Source organism: Brachyhypopomus gauderio, chromosome 3 (genome assembly GCF_052324685.1).
Source record: "Brachyhypopomus gauderio isolate BG-103 chromosome 3, BGAUD_0.2, whole genome shotgun sequence".
Classification (NCBI taxonomy): domain Eukaryota; kingdom Metazoa; phylum Chordata; class Actinopteri; order Gymnotiformes; family Hypopomidae; genus Brachyhypopomus; species Brachyhypopomus gauderio.
Genome location: NC_135213.1, coordinates 17367198 through 17380731, shown reverse-complemented (window position 1 = coordinate 17380731; position 13534 = coordinate 17367198). Strand labels below are relative to the sequence as shown.

Genomic DNA, 13534 nt, shown 5'->3' with positions numbered 1-13534 from the left:
ATGTCTCTTCAGAAGTCCCATGTTGCTTGTGAATAAACACTTCTAAAAGCAAGATGCTCTTGTCCTGACATCCTGCCTTACCCTCGCCGTTATATCTGTCATTTTTATACTTTATAATTATTTGTCAGAGATGGTTGAGCAAGACACATTGACATGATTCTTGGAATCATATGTCTAATAACATCATTATTGCAGGCTGGTTTCATCTTCTTGCTTGTTTTCAAATCCCATCTCTCCACATTTGCACATTTGTCAGTCACACTGACATCATCTTAGTGACTAGTGTCGAGCTTCCTTTCCTTTCCATGTCGGCCATGTGGGGTCGAGGCCCGGTGGGAAAGGAGGGCTGTGATTCCCAACAGTACACGACGCCCAAACTGCCGGTCAACTGATTATGCTTGGTGTACATGCTGCTCAGCTGACTCACTTCAGCACAGGAAGACACACTTCAGCGCACTGGCATGCAAGACTGTAATGAGTAGGGGGAGATGGAAGGGCCTCTGTGAACCTACAGACTATGACTATGAAGACTTGGAATACCACCTTTATTATACAATGCATTAGGGCTGGGTGATATGGGGAAAAAATCGTATCGCAATATTTTTCATATCAGTCAATATCAATATATATCACGATAGAAATAAAATAATTTTCCTTTATAGTTTAAGTGAGAAGTGAAAACAACTATAACACAACTCTTGTTTCTGGATAAAAACATGCAGATAATTATTCACAAGAGTTGTTATACAGTGTAAAGGTTTTGATATAGATCACCAGGGTTCATAAACAGCATTATAAATTTGTTCAGTCTGTGTGTTAACAGATTCACAGCACATAGGTGTCAGGAAAGAGTTCCAAAGTTTAATAAGAAGAGAAAGAAAAGTTTTTAAGAGGCAGACATACCGATAAGGGAATGAACAAAATGTCAGAGTGCTCTGATTGAGCGTCACGGACAATGAATAAATTCCCTTGCATACAGTATTTCATTATGGTGAACAGCGCTGTTCCGAATTCTGACTCCTCAGCAGAATCCGACTCCTCTCGTTTGCACACAAATAAAGATGCTACAGATGATATTAGTGATTTCCGTTGTTTCTAAGCATGAATAAGGGGTAATCTTTATTTATCCATCATAGCAAACGGTGCAGCACTATCTATAAACAAAAAGAGTTTGCAATTCAGCGTGCAGCCTGATAGTGCGCTACATCATTAGATTGCTTCCATTGGCAGCGCTACTTAAGGCAGAAAATGGAAACCAATGTTTATTGAATTCTATTGCCCAAGCTTATCATCATCGAGGAAAAAATTATCACAAAACAAATCGAGATTGTTTTATGGCCCAGCAGTACAATGCATAGAATTCATTTAGAAATTATTGTGATCATTTCTAAAATACAATTCTTCTATTTTATAATTAGTATTGTTCTTACAAAAATAAATATATATACCATATTTTACCCTATTGTGATGCTGTGGTGCTGGAGGAAGGAGTAGACACGACTAGCGTCTTGCGGTGAACATTGAACATTAAATTACACTCAAATACGTGAAGCTCCGAATGGAGCGCGAGCAGCTTAAACACAACACTCGCGCAGACACGAAACTTTAGACAAAGACGAGCACACGACACCGTGCGAACGCACATTAAATAGGTGAATTACACAGACCCACGTGACCTCGAGACAAGGCACAGGTGTAACAAACGAACACGCTCACAAACCACCCACACCCACGGAACTACTAACATGGACATAACTGCACGCAGACGACATAGTGACACGCCCACAGGGAAGGGTCCGGGGCTGTTCCGTAACAGAACCCCCCGCCAGGGGCTCGCTACTCCCGGAGCGTCCCGCGCAGCTGGAAAGCCCCGAACCAACACCGACGGGCAGGTCCGGAGCCGCCGGGATCACGAGCCTCCGAGAGCCGTCACCCCCGACGGCGGGAACCGCCGCGAACCGCTCTAGCACACCCTCCCTGGGAAGACAGGGGAAAACACGTTAAACAAAGGCACAAGCACAACCACGCACACAGGAACACTGAACATAAAGGGCACAAAAGGGAACGGGGTTCGGGAGAAATACGGGGGCTGACAAACAAACAGGGACAGGCAGCCATGACAAAGGTTGAACCGCCTGCCCAAGCGCTAGTGGTGACGCTCTCCCTCCAGGGAAAGCAGGCTGAGCGGGCGCGGAAGGCGAAACAGGCGGCGGAGTCCCTTCGGTCTTTGGCGCCGCGCCTCCGGCGTGCGCAACTCCTCCCGGTGCGCCCTTGGTCCTTGCGCCCGAGAGCCTTCCCTGCGGAGCCTTGGCTCTCCTCTTGGGCGCCACTGGAGCCGGGACTCGGCGCCGCGCGCCTCAGGAGAAGCCACTGCAGTTCGCCGGCGCCGAGTCCCGGCTCCAGTGGCGCCCAAGAGGAGAGCCAAGGCTTGGGGAACACCCCACCTTGAACCACCGACCGCGCCAGATCCCTTCCGTGCTACCGGGGTCACCAGCGCTTTGTCCCTCGATGTGTCCATGGGCTCCTCCTCGCCCTCCGAGGCACACCGATCCAGGGACATGGGCTCCTCCTCCTCGTCGTCTGAGACTGGGCAGCGCGACCAGCTCATGCTGCTCTTCCCCGACGAAGCCCGAGAGGCTTCTCTGCCTAGCGGACACCCTTTCTCTCCTCGCACGGTGTCCGCCGAACCCACCGAGGCACTATCCTCTCCCTCGCTCCTGCTGTCGAACCCGGAAGGGGTCGAACAAACGGACGGAAGTAGGCTGGCGCTCCCTCCCTCTCCGTAGTACACCGTTGTCTCGGAGTACAGGGACGGAGGGGGACTGACGGTCTCCCCTTCTCCATAGTAGACCGTAGACTTGGAGTATACAGATGGGGGAGGGCTGATGTCCTCTGCCTTCTCGGGGCGCTCGTTGGTGTCGGGGCAGCCCGGTGGAGTGAGGCAGGTCTCTTGCTCCTCGTCCGACGCCTGGGGAGCCGCTGACGTGGGGGAAGGGCAGCTGGCCTCGCCCTCACTCTCCTCGTCGGAAAACACGGATGGGGGGGGACTCTCCTCCTCTCCGGATTTCTCACTCCCGAACTCCTCTTCAGGAGTGAGGGCAAGGGCGCCTACGCTCACCACTAGAGGCTCACGGGTCTCCTCCTCCTCGGAGAGGACCAGGAGCTGAGCGCTGTCTTCCTCCGTTGCACTGCTGCCCACAGCCATGGGTGGCAGCTCCAGGGACGCGTGGGGGTGTCTCTCCTCCCAAACGCGAATCGCGGAGCGGCGGAAGTAGTCCGCCCTCTCTGCATCCTCCGTCTCGCGAGCGGCGCAGAGCAGGTAAGCGCAGACGGGGTCCTGCTTCATCTGCTGCTCGGTGACGGGGACTTCTTGACGCCGGACTGGGGAAGAGCCGTGACGACGCCGGCTCTTTCTCTTCCCCTTCGGTGCCCGGGTAGCGTATCCTGGCATACGTTGTTTTTGTAGGCTCGTCTTTCTGTGATGCTGTGGTGCTGGAGGAAGGAGTAGACACGACTAGCGTCTTGCGGTGAACATTGAACATTTAATTAAACACAACACTCGCGCAGACACGAAACTTTAGACAAAGACGAGCACACGACACCGCGCGAACGCACATTAAATAGGTGAATTACACAGACCCACGTGACCTCGAGACAAGGCACAGGTGTAACAAACGAACACGCTCACAAACCACCCACACCCACGGAACTACTAACATGGACATAACTGCACGCAGACGACATAGTGACACGCCCACAGAGAAGGGTCCGGGGCTGTTCCGTAACACCTATAACCTCATCATTATTTAATAAATGATTCTAAAAATCCACCTTCTATTTATAAGAGGAAATACATGTACCATATTACATGCTAATGTGAACTCTCAAAACTACTAAGGGATCATTTTTAAATAGAATTTGACTTTGTCTTGTTATAATGATGAAACATTCGCTATCTACAGTGCTATTGTACCTGCTGTTTCTGCTAAGCTCATTTTGATTAACAGGGCAATTTCCAACTATACAACTATGGTTCCTATGTGTGGATTTCCATGATAATATTGTTATAATATTGTCTTTAAGCATAATTTATTAAACAAGGGGGTGCAATATAATAAATATAATATTACCAACCTATAGGGCCAATATTATGAAACAACAGTCTCTCAGTCACAAGGAGAAAATGGGAAATGACAGAGGGTTTTGCAGCAGCGTTGCGTTATGATGCGTTCTCCACTGACCACCTGTGACTGAGCTTCCAGCTATGAAAATAATTGATTTCGACTATTTTCCCTGCTGAAACAATTTATGCTGTTTCAACTCACAAAACTTTTACAAAGCAAAATCTCAGTTGTTACCTACCACTGTAATCATTAGCTGGGAGCAGCATGAGTTATTTTTTTTTCTTCTTTTCTTTTCCCTCACTTATTATCTTGCACCTTTGGTTCCATCAGCTAATTGTGTACCTCCCACAGTGCTTACTAATGCTGATCTTGGAACTGTGATGGTGACGGGTGGGGAACGAGTTGCCAGTGTAGTGGCGGAGTTTCTTTATTCACCATAAAGCAAACACTAACACAAATCATAGCATCTAGCATACAAAAGCTAAAAGGTGCTGGCACTAATCACTCAAGGCATGATCTCAGCAGACGATGACTCGGACAAGGTCGGGGCATTCTTAGACGAGAACAGAGCGCTACACTGGAGATGGCACCCATGGGCTAGATATAGGGGAATCGAAACAAGGAACAGATGCCAGTGATTAATGGTTAATACTCAGGTGATTGGGAATGGAATCCGAGCAATTTGTGTGTGTGTATGTGTGTGTGTGTGTGTGTGTGTATGTGTGTGAGTGGGTGTGTCCCTCTATCTGGGCGCAAGGAGCACCGTGACAGTAACGTCTCACAGTCATCAAATATTGTAATCCCGCTCAGCTCTAAACCAGGAAAAAAAAAAAAACTGATATGTTAATTACATATATGGAATGTCCCAAGTCTAAATATTTTTTAAAAATCTACCTTGTTATATTACCTTATCCATATACACCTCACATTTTCATACTGATTTCATACTCCCCACAGACCCTGGTCAATAAGGTGTCTTCAGGGAATTATTCCAACAGTGCTACAATCATGTTAAACAGGCTGTAGACTGTGTCAAGTTGAGGACCCCGGCCCCTCCCTTTTGGGCGTGTGTTTACGTCGTCTATGGTTGTGTCTTGTGCTGATTCGTCTCACCTGTGGCTCGTCTTGTCATCACTCGTTATCTGAGTCTATGTGTGTGAACACGTCATTTATGTTCTACATGCGCTATCGGCGCTATTTGTGTATTAATAAATTTGTGACGTTTGGAAGAAAAGCAAGGAGTTTTGTTCGCTGTGCCTGGATGTCACAGACTGAAGTGTTTTAAGAACCATGTTCCAGAAAGGTATGACTTTACATGTTTCATTTGCGTATATGATGCTACAAGAGTTCCAATTTAAACAGCAGCTTGTAACACCTGGGTCTGCCCAAGGAGTTATGTCAATTTGAGCTCACACACAGACATGACACAGCCTCTCTTTCAAAGTCACTCAAGTTCAAGGCCGTCTCGGCACTTTGTTCAAACCACAAGCAAGGGAAGAGATCGGTGTTCAACAAATCAGACAATCAAACAGAAAACTGAACACTGAGGATAAGATTCATTTGGTCTTCAAACAAAAACTTTTTAAACCTGCTGTAGAGAAATGTTCATGTAACGCTTGTCGAAGGCAGGAGTGACACAAACGCAAGTAGATTAATATTTAATAAAAAGAAAACACAACACTACAACACAGAAGGCAAATAGGGACTACACTGAATACAGAAAAGTTACTACTGATAAACAAGAATACGAGACAACTAAATAGGGAATGTGGGTACAGCATCATAACAAAGCAATGTCCGACAAAGAAACGAAAGGGAGAATCATTAAACAACGATGGGAGCGGTAACTAAAGGAAGAGAGAGAGAAAGTAACAAAACCTGACGGCGGATGAATACTGATCCTGACTACCACTAAACATAACAAGGGAAAACTACAACAGAACACCACAAGGTAAAACATCAAAAGCTAAGCAAACTAAACTATCGAGAAACACAACCGGAGTACAACATAGCCGACATGGAACCTAAATACAATCGACAAACAAGACAGACAACGTGAAGCGGAGCGTAAGGGCAACGGAATGAAAACATAACTAAGAGAAGCATAGAGAAAGAAACCAGGAACATACATCAGGAATCATCTATAAACAGAAACCACAAAAGAGCATGTAGGCAAAGGGAGACTCATGTACAATGACCGACAACAAGGGGTAGAACGGAGGGGTTTAAATACACAGAAACATGGAGGTGAAACGAGACGCAGTTGGGAACATTGAGGACAGGGGCGCAGCAGACAGAGGGGAAACCAAGGGAACGGGAAAAACTAGGCGGGACCAGGGAGGAGAGAGGTGCTGGACGTGACAGTTCAGAGTGCACTGATGATGGGTTTTATTTTGTCCACGTATTTTCACTTAAGATCCTTCCGATCTGGAATTTTAAAATTCTGACATTTATGAGCAATGTCTGAGCCAAATATTTAATCAAATCCAAAATAAGTGAAACAAACAAATCAATATTCAATTAAGGGTAAATTCAAGCTGTGTAATCCTGCGAGGGTGAAAAGACACAAACAGCGATACAATAACTCTGGGTTATGTGGGAAGCCTGGCTTACAGGAGGCCAACCCCACTTCATCTATCATCTATTAAGGTTTAAACCTCAGGTCAGTTCACTGTGGTGCTACTCCTGTCATTCATATGATGAGAGGTCTGGCCTCTGATTTGTAATTTTGCTTTGTGTGAACCCATTGCACTTCAGTTAGGTTCATAACAGGCATACTGCACTACTGCTTGCTGCAAATGCCTGTTGCAACAGTTCGTAATAGGCATTTGTTCAACTTGCAAATAAGCTTTGCTTTAACAGCTTGAATATACCCTTTTCTTAGAAATATATGTGTAATTTCTTTCTGGTAAGTTCATGTGATTGAGTCCACAATAATCATTGCATGCGTTCAGTGTATGCTCCATTTACAAGCACAAGCACATCCATTTATCATCTAGGTCCCACCCCCCAACTCCGACCCCAATGCTTCTTTTAGGTTCTCTCTACGCATGCTTAAAAATGTTTTACCCACAAGCCTGAGAATGTGCTCATCAAAAGTCTCCAAATATATCTTGGCAGAAGCTTGCAGGGGTGGGTTTGGATGTGGAGCCAGTTGTGGATGAGGGGGAATTCTCTCTGCTGTAAGATACTGCCATACTGAGATGTACTGCTATACTGTGTCTACTAAATATCATTAAAGGAACTTAAAAACAAACAAATAAACAAAACATTCATTAATTTGTTTCGCTATTCTAAGTTTACAAGCTCATTTCTCTTCTGTGACAGCATACAAAGCAAGCCGTGGTGAATGGATTCCTATGCATATTAAAGCAGAGGTTAGACGCAGAGGAACCACAAGATGCAAAAGGTAGAGATATGATACACAAATTAAATATTTACATTTTAACAGGAACATTGTACCCACGCGTGTTCAAAGGCTGTGGAAATTACGGGAATGCTTAATGTTTCTCACAAAGCAGATGCCCGAAAGCCCCTCGCGATGCCTTACAGTTATTACTTCATCACTTATGCTGAACATGCATCAGAGATGTTAAAAACCCTCATCACCTCTTATCATCACGCTCTCTCTCTCTCTTTCTGCATTGGCGCACAAACACTAGACACCCGCTCTCTGCCCACTTCCCGGATGGAATCCAGATTCACTCTTTGACTGATACAAAATCCCTTAACAGAAACCGCAGCCTAAAGCTGGAAACATACTTGCTGTTTGCCCATGCGTTCGCGTAGACAACGTTCGCGTACGCGTCGCGTTAACTATTGGAGGACGTGCAAGACCTATGCGTCAAACCAACGCAGGATACGCGAAGCAGCCATGATGCGTACACGAACGCGTAGTTAACAGCAAGTATATCTTAGCCTTAAAAGAACTTGGCTATGCACTGTGCGATTACAGCAGTCTTAAGTTTTCAGCGGCTTTATACGTTCACTGCATGTCACGCTGTATCCGATGCTGCAGATGAAATATTGACCACATTCTTTGACAGACTGCATGATCTCACTTGAGCTGAAGGAGCTTCTATACGACAGACTTGCTGGCGTTTAACCTATGCAAGGAAATTACATTACTTTTTTCCTATAAATAGGGTGGCACAACCAAGCCTTTGGAATAGCTGCGCTTTACCGTTTGTGCCTTGAACAAAAGACTCCAAAGGTGGGAAGACGTGTTTCAGATGAGACTTTGAAATGGCCACAAACAAGAACACATGATTTTACCGTCTTGTAAATACTGTGACGGGCAGAGCGAAATAAAAAGGAAGCGATCACGCCAAGTCTCAGGGAAAATGTATGGTTTAATAGAAAAGTGCGCAAACCAAAAACCCATGACTTGATCCAAATTAAGGATATAATAACCAGGAGTCAACTGGTACAAAGACAAGACATATATAGGCAAACAAATGACCCTCAGGTGAGACGGATCACGGGCTCCGCCCACCTGAGGGACGAACACAACGCAACAACTACAGGACAGCTGCCGCTGTAAACGGGTGTGACCAGTAGGGGGCCCGCCGTACCATGACAAATACACTGTTGGTGGATTCCTTTTGTTGTAGATTAGTAAGTAAGTAAAATTTTATTTATATAGCACCTTTTCAAGTCAACCTACAAAGTGCTTCACAGAAGTAGTAATAAAATACAATAATAATTAAATAAATTCCAATCGATTTCAAAAAATAAAAAGATGGCTTACAAACTCAAACCCACAATTTGAGTACAATACAATAATTAAAATCATAAGCACATACAAACAGCGATCAGAACGATTTTAGTTAGCAAACCCCTTCAAAAGCTAGAGTGTACAGATGTGTTTTTAGCCTTTTTTTGAAAAGGCTAAGGGACTCGGCAAGCCTTATCTCCAAGGGCAAATTATTCCACAACAGGGGAGCTCGAACGGCAAACGCACAATCCCCCTTCCTTTTTCGCTTTGTTCTAGGCACTACTAAGAGCCCCTGGCCGGAGGACCTTAGCGTTCTACTATTAGAGTAAGGGACCAGCAAATCGGTAAGATATTCCGGAGCATCCCCTTTAAGTGCTTGGAAGGTTAAAACCAACAATTTAAAATCAACTCTAAACTTAATGGGGAGCCAATGAAGCGATGCTAAAACAGGAGTTATATGCTCCCTTTTTTTAGTTCTAGTAAGTAGACGAGCAGCCGAGTTTTGGACTAACTGAAGCTGTGCCATTGAAGCTGTGTTTAAGCATGTAAATAGCCCGTTACAATAATCTAGGCGAGATGAAATAAAAACATGGATAATTCTTTCCAAATCTTTAAAAGGTAATATATGTCTAATCTTAGAAATATTTCGTAATTGTAGATATGAGGATTGAACAAGCCTTTTGATATGCTTTGAGAAAGTAAGCTTCCTATCAAAAATAACCCCCAAATTACGAGGATAAGGATTTATCCTTAGGGCCAAACAACCAAGGTCTTGTAAATTAACAGTGGTATTGTCGTCTCCTAAAATCAAAACCTCTGTTTTACCTTCATTTAGGTGTAGATAATTACATGACATCCACTCTTATTAGATTAGATTAGAACAGTGGTTCCCAAACTTTTTCTGTCGTGCCCCCCTTTAGTAGATGAGAATATTTTTGCGCCCCCCCCCCCCCCCCCCCCCATTGACTAGGGATGCACCGATTCACGTTTTTCACTTCCGATAACGATTCAGATATCTGAGGCTTAGTATCGGCCGATACCGATCCAATACCGATCTGATAGAGTAAAACAGTGCTGAATTGACTTAAAGCATTTTTTTAGCACAGACATACTGAATTACAAGTTTATTGAAAACTCTACACCAGTATAGCACACTTAAACACACATAAAAACGTGTAAAAACAACACAACTTGCATTTGTTCAGTCAGTGCAATTATGAATATAACACTGAATGTAAAATAAATAATATCAAAGAACCTGAAACTGACAAAAACAATAGGTTCACAACTTTGGTCAAACATGAAAAAAATTAACTGCAAGAAACCTTTGATTCAAGAATTCTAAATATAATTTAAAATAAATAAGGAGATGAAAGAGAAACAGCTATAGTACCTATGCGGCTAGTTTGCTAGCGCAGACATCACGCAGAGCACAAAGCATGTAACGGCCAGAAATATGTGTACTGTCTCTTTAAGGGAGCGAGTTGAGCGCGCGTATGGAATATTGTTGTTTTTTTAGCTTTCTGCCGTAGACCCGACTCAGACCACTGCTCTTTATTTTATCTTTATTTTATTTCTGTAAGTAACGCATTCAATGAGCTTTGGACAACTCACCAGTTCATGTATGAACAGTCAAGTAGTGCTGGAGCCCAGGTTTATTTTGGTCAACCAGCAAATAAACGGACTAAGTGGAATAGCACCAGCGCGAGTACGAGTCAGTGATTCACCTCTCCTCTGTGTGCTTCATGTTTCACTCGCCTGTTAACTGTCCAAGTTCACTTCTATCTGGGACAGAGTGGATATTTAAGGTTGAACTAACTCCGAAAAGCGTTACAAGCGTAGAATTAGACTGAATAGATCTGTTTTTATGGATCAGTCACATTAATATCGGAATCGGTGCATCCCTAATATTGACACATGTGCACGTGTTTTACTTCCAAGCTCCGCACCCCCCCTGCAATAGCTCTGCGCCCCACCTAGGGGGCGCGCCCCCCACTTTGGGAACCACTGGATTAGAATTAGATGTAGATTAGAATTCAAATCTTTTTATTAAATGTGACATTTTTTTCACACAAAGTCATATGAAATATGACTCAAATATTGATTGTTTCCAGTGTCTATAAAAATAATGAACTTAAAAAAAATATTTTAGAGGACTTATGATTTCTTGATTATAAATCTGGGGTATGGCTTATACTGTCACGGTCACAGCTCCGGACCCTTCCCTGTGGGCGTGTTGTTATGTCGTCTGCGTGCAGTTATGTCCATATTTCTAGTTCCGTGGGTGTGGGTTGTTTGTGAGCGTTTTCGTAGTCGCACCTGTCCCTTGTCTCGAGATCACAAGGGTATGTGTTAATCACCTATTTAATGTGTGTTCGCACAATGTGCTCGTCTTTGTCTAAAGTTTCGTGCCTGCGTGAGTGTCAGTTGTATGTGCTTGCCCTCCGCACGGAGCTTACACCTGTTATTGGTGTTATTAAACGTTTCATGTGCACCGTTCGACGCTCGTCGTGCCTCCTCCTTCAAGCGTCACATATACACATTGGTACCAGTCCTAGAGTGTCAAATTTGCATACATGGTTCCAGTCAACCTGTACCTACAGTATAAAGGCATGTGTAGTATAATGGTGGAGTTAACTAAGTGTGTGTAGTATATGGTGGCCTAGAAAAAGTATATGGAGGGGAGAAAATACAAAGTGTCAGGTTCCACCCCTTGCCATAGAAGAACCCTTGCCAAATCTGTGTAACTATATCATCTTACAGTCCACATGCTAATGTACTGTTTGTAGTACGACAAGCAGTTCATATTGTCATAATCTTCATAATGGTGAAGTGAATGGATAAACAGTGTTTAAGACTTTGTGTCCTCATAGCTTAGACATGGAGTTCCCAGCTATGCTGCTTCCAGTCTCACACCTCTTCACGACTGGTCTTGGTGAGGGGATGAGACCTGACAGGTTAAAAGTCTCCTGTGGCGAGGCAGTAAATCTGTTTGAAGACCTTGCAGTGTCCCTGGCTCATCTCTACCTATGTCAGATCCTATTCACGTCCCAGGCATCCCAAGAGTCTTAATGCTAGAGCACTATACCTCATTCATTCATACCTATTCAACTTTCTCTCTCTCTCTCTCATTCAGTGTGCCTGCTGTCATTAATTGCTACCTTATGTTCCTTTTTGTCATTCCAGGCCCCAGATAAACATTTTTGTCTTCATGTTTTTTTCATAAAGATTTCTTTAGTACACATTTTTCACAGTTTGTGGGGAAACATATGACATATTTTCCTTGTTGTTTGTATAAATTTGTACTGAAATGAAAGATTTTCTCAACTGTTTAGCATGTACTGCTAGTGTGTAATCAGCAGACTGAAAGCACTCAGACCAGCATAAAAATGATAAAGGTAATTTTATTCGTTTAGTCTTCCTTTGACTGTTGTGGCCCTGCAGCAGATAAATTGTCAGAGGATTAAATGTGCACATGCATTTGGGTTTAAATGAAATGTTTTGATACTTTCAGTAAACAATGTATAAAAAGGCCGAATTACAGGAATGGATGAATTTGGCAAAGTTAGTTGGGTTCGCGAAAATATGGGTTTAATTTCTGTGCGTATTGTAATAGCCCTGTTGGGTCATATGGGAAGTTGACATTCTTACATCTTGATGTTTTTCTAACATTCGATGTTTCCCTCATGCTTCTTGCAGTCTTTCTCTACAGTTCCACGTGCACAGTGGAATGGCTCTTACTCAAGAGAAGAAAAGTCGTCCTCTGTATGGTCTTGTATATCATTCACAACTGGAAAGAAGGCTCAATCATGCTCACATGAATCAAGAATGCCCATGTCACTTTTTCTCTTGTGTAGTCATGAGGTACTGAATGACTGTGTCACTTCCCATTAGATGATGGAACAGCAGAGTGAGGGGAGTGTTCATTACCGCCTCCCGGATGGCAGCAGTGGAAATCTAAATACACACATACGGCATCATTTCAAGAGCAAAAAAGGGACACCTCTTGAATCAGTTATTATACAACTTTACACTGTGTGAAAGCGTTAATTTAAATTGTAAATAAAGCATTAATTTAAGGTATTATGACAACAGTAGTTTTTAGCAACGTTACTGTACTAGGGTTGAATTCCTCCACTTGGACTTTGCTCTACATTTCTGCATTCGTAATGAGTGATCTTGGTTTTCAATAAAACTTGGAAGTCTTTTCTAAACACTCACTTGCAACCATCTTTCACAAGACAAAAATGAGGGTTTGGGAATCATCCTGTTTACAGGGCTTCACTGAAGCTCTGCCAGTAGCATCTACTGTCTCGCCCACCTACTGCCTCTGAGAGTATACCAGCAATTTCTCTCTATCAGAAAGCTTGGTGAGATCCCATCACGGCATGTGTGGCAGTGTGTTTTAGCTCTTCTTTGAAATGCATTTATTCATGATGGTCTATTTTGCATAGAGCCATGAGAAATGATTGAAAATGGGTCTGTTCATTGTGCTGCTCTGAGGTGAAGATTACGGAGGTGCTTTGTGTTGTATCCTGGGAATGTGTAATAAAGTGTTCCTCTGCCTTCTAGTCGGTGGCTCGGTAATACTCCTCTGAAGTGGCAGCCACTTGCATAAGAATCTATATTTCCTCTGTTAAAGGCCATGAACCTTGGAGCTCTATTTCTCTCCCTCACACACTTTCACTCCCCT

The 13534-nt window shown here is 43.8% G+C and overlaps 1 long non-coding RNA gene across 2 annotated transcripts in view; it reads left to right on the top strand.

Moving 5' to 3' along the window:
- Nucleotides 1-12926, top strand: part of LOC143510499 (uncharacterized) — a 43464-nt gene extending 30538 nt beyond the window's left edge. Inside the window, exons 1-3 of one of the 2 annotated variants that reach the window (XR_013130010.1) lie at nt 5166-5427; nt 7452-7533; nt 12541-12926. This is a non-coding gene — a long non-coding RNA (uncharacterized LOC143510499). Of the gene's footprint in view, nt 1-5165; nt 5428-7451; nt 7534-12540 lie in introns of those variants that run through there. The other variant, XR_013130011.1, reaches the window with a different exon arrangement.
- Nucleotides 12927-13534: the final 608 nt, after the last annotated feature.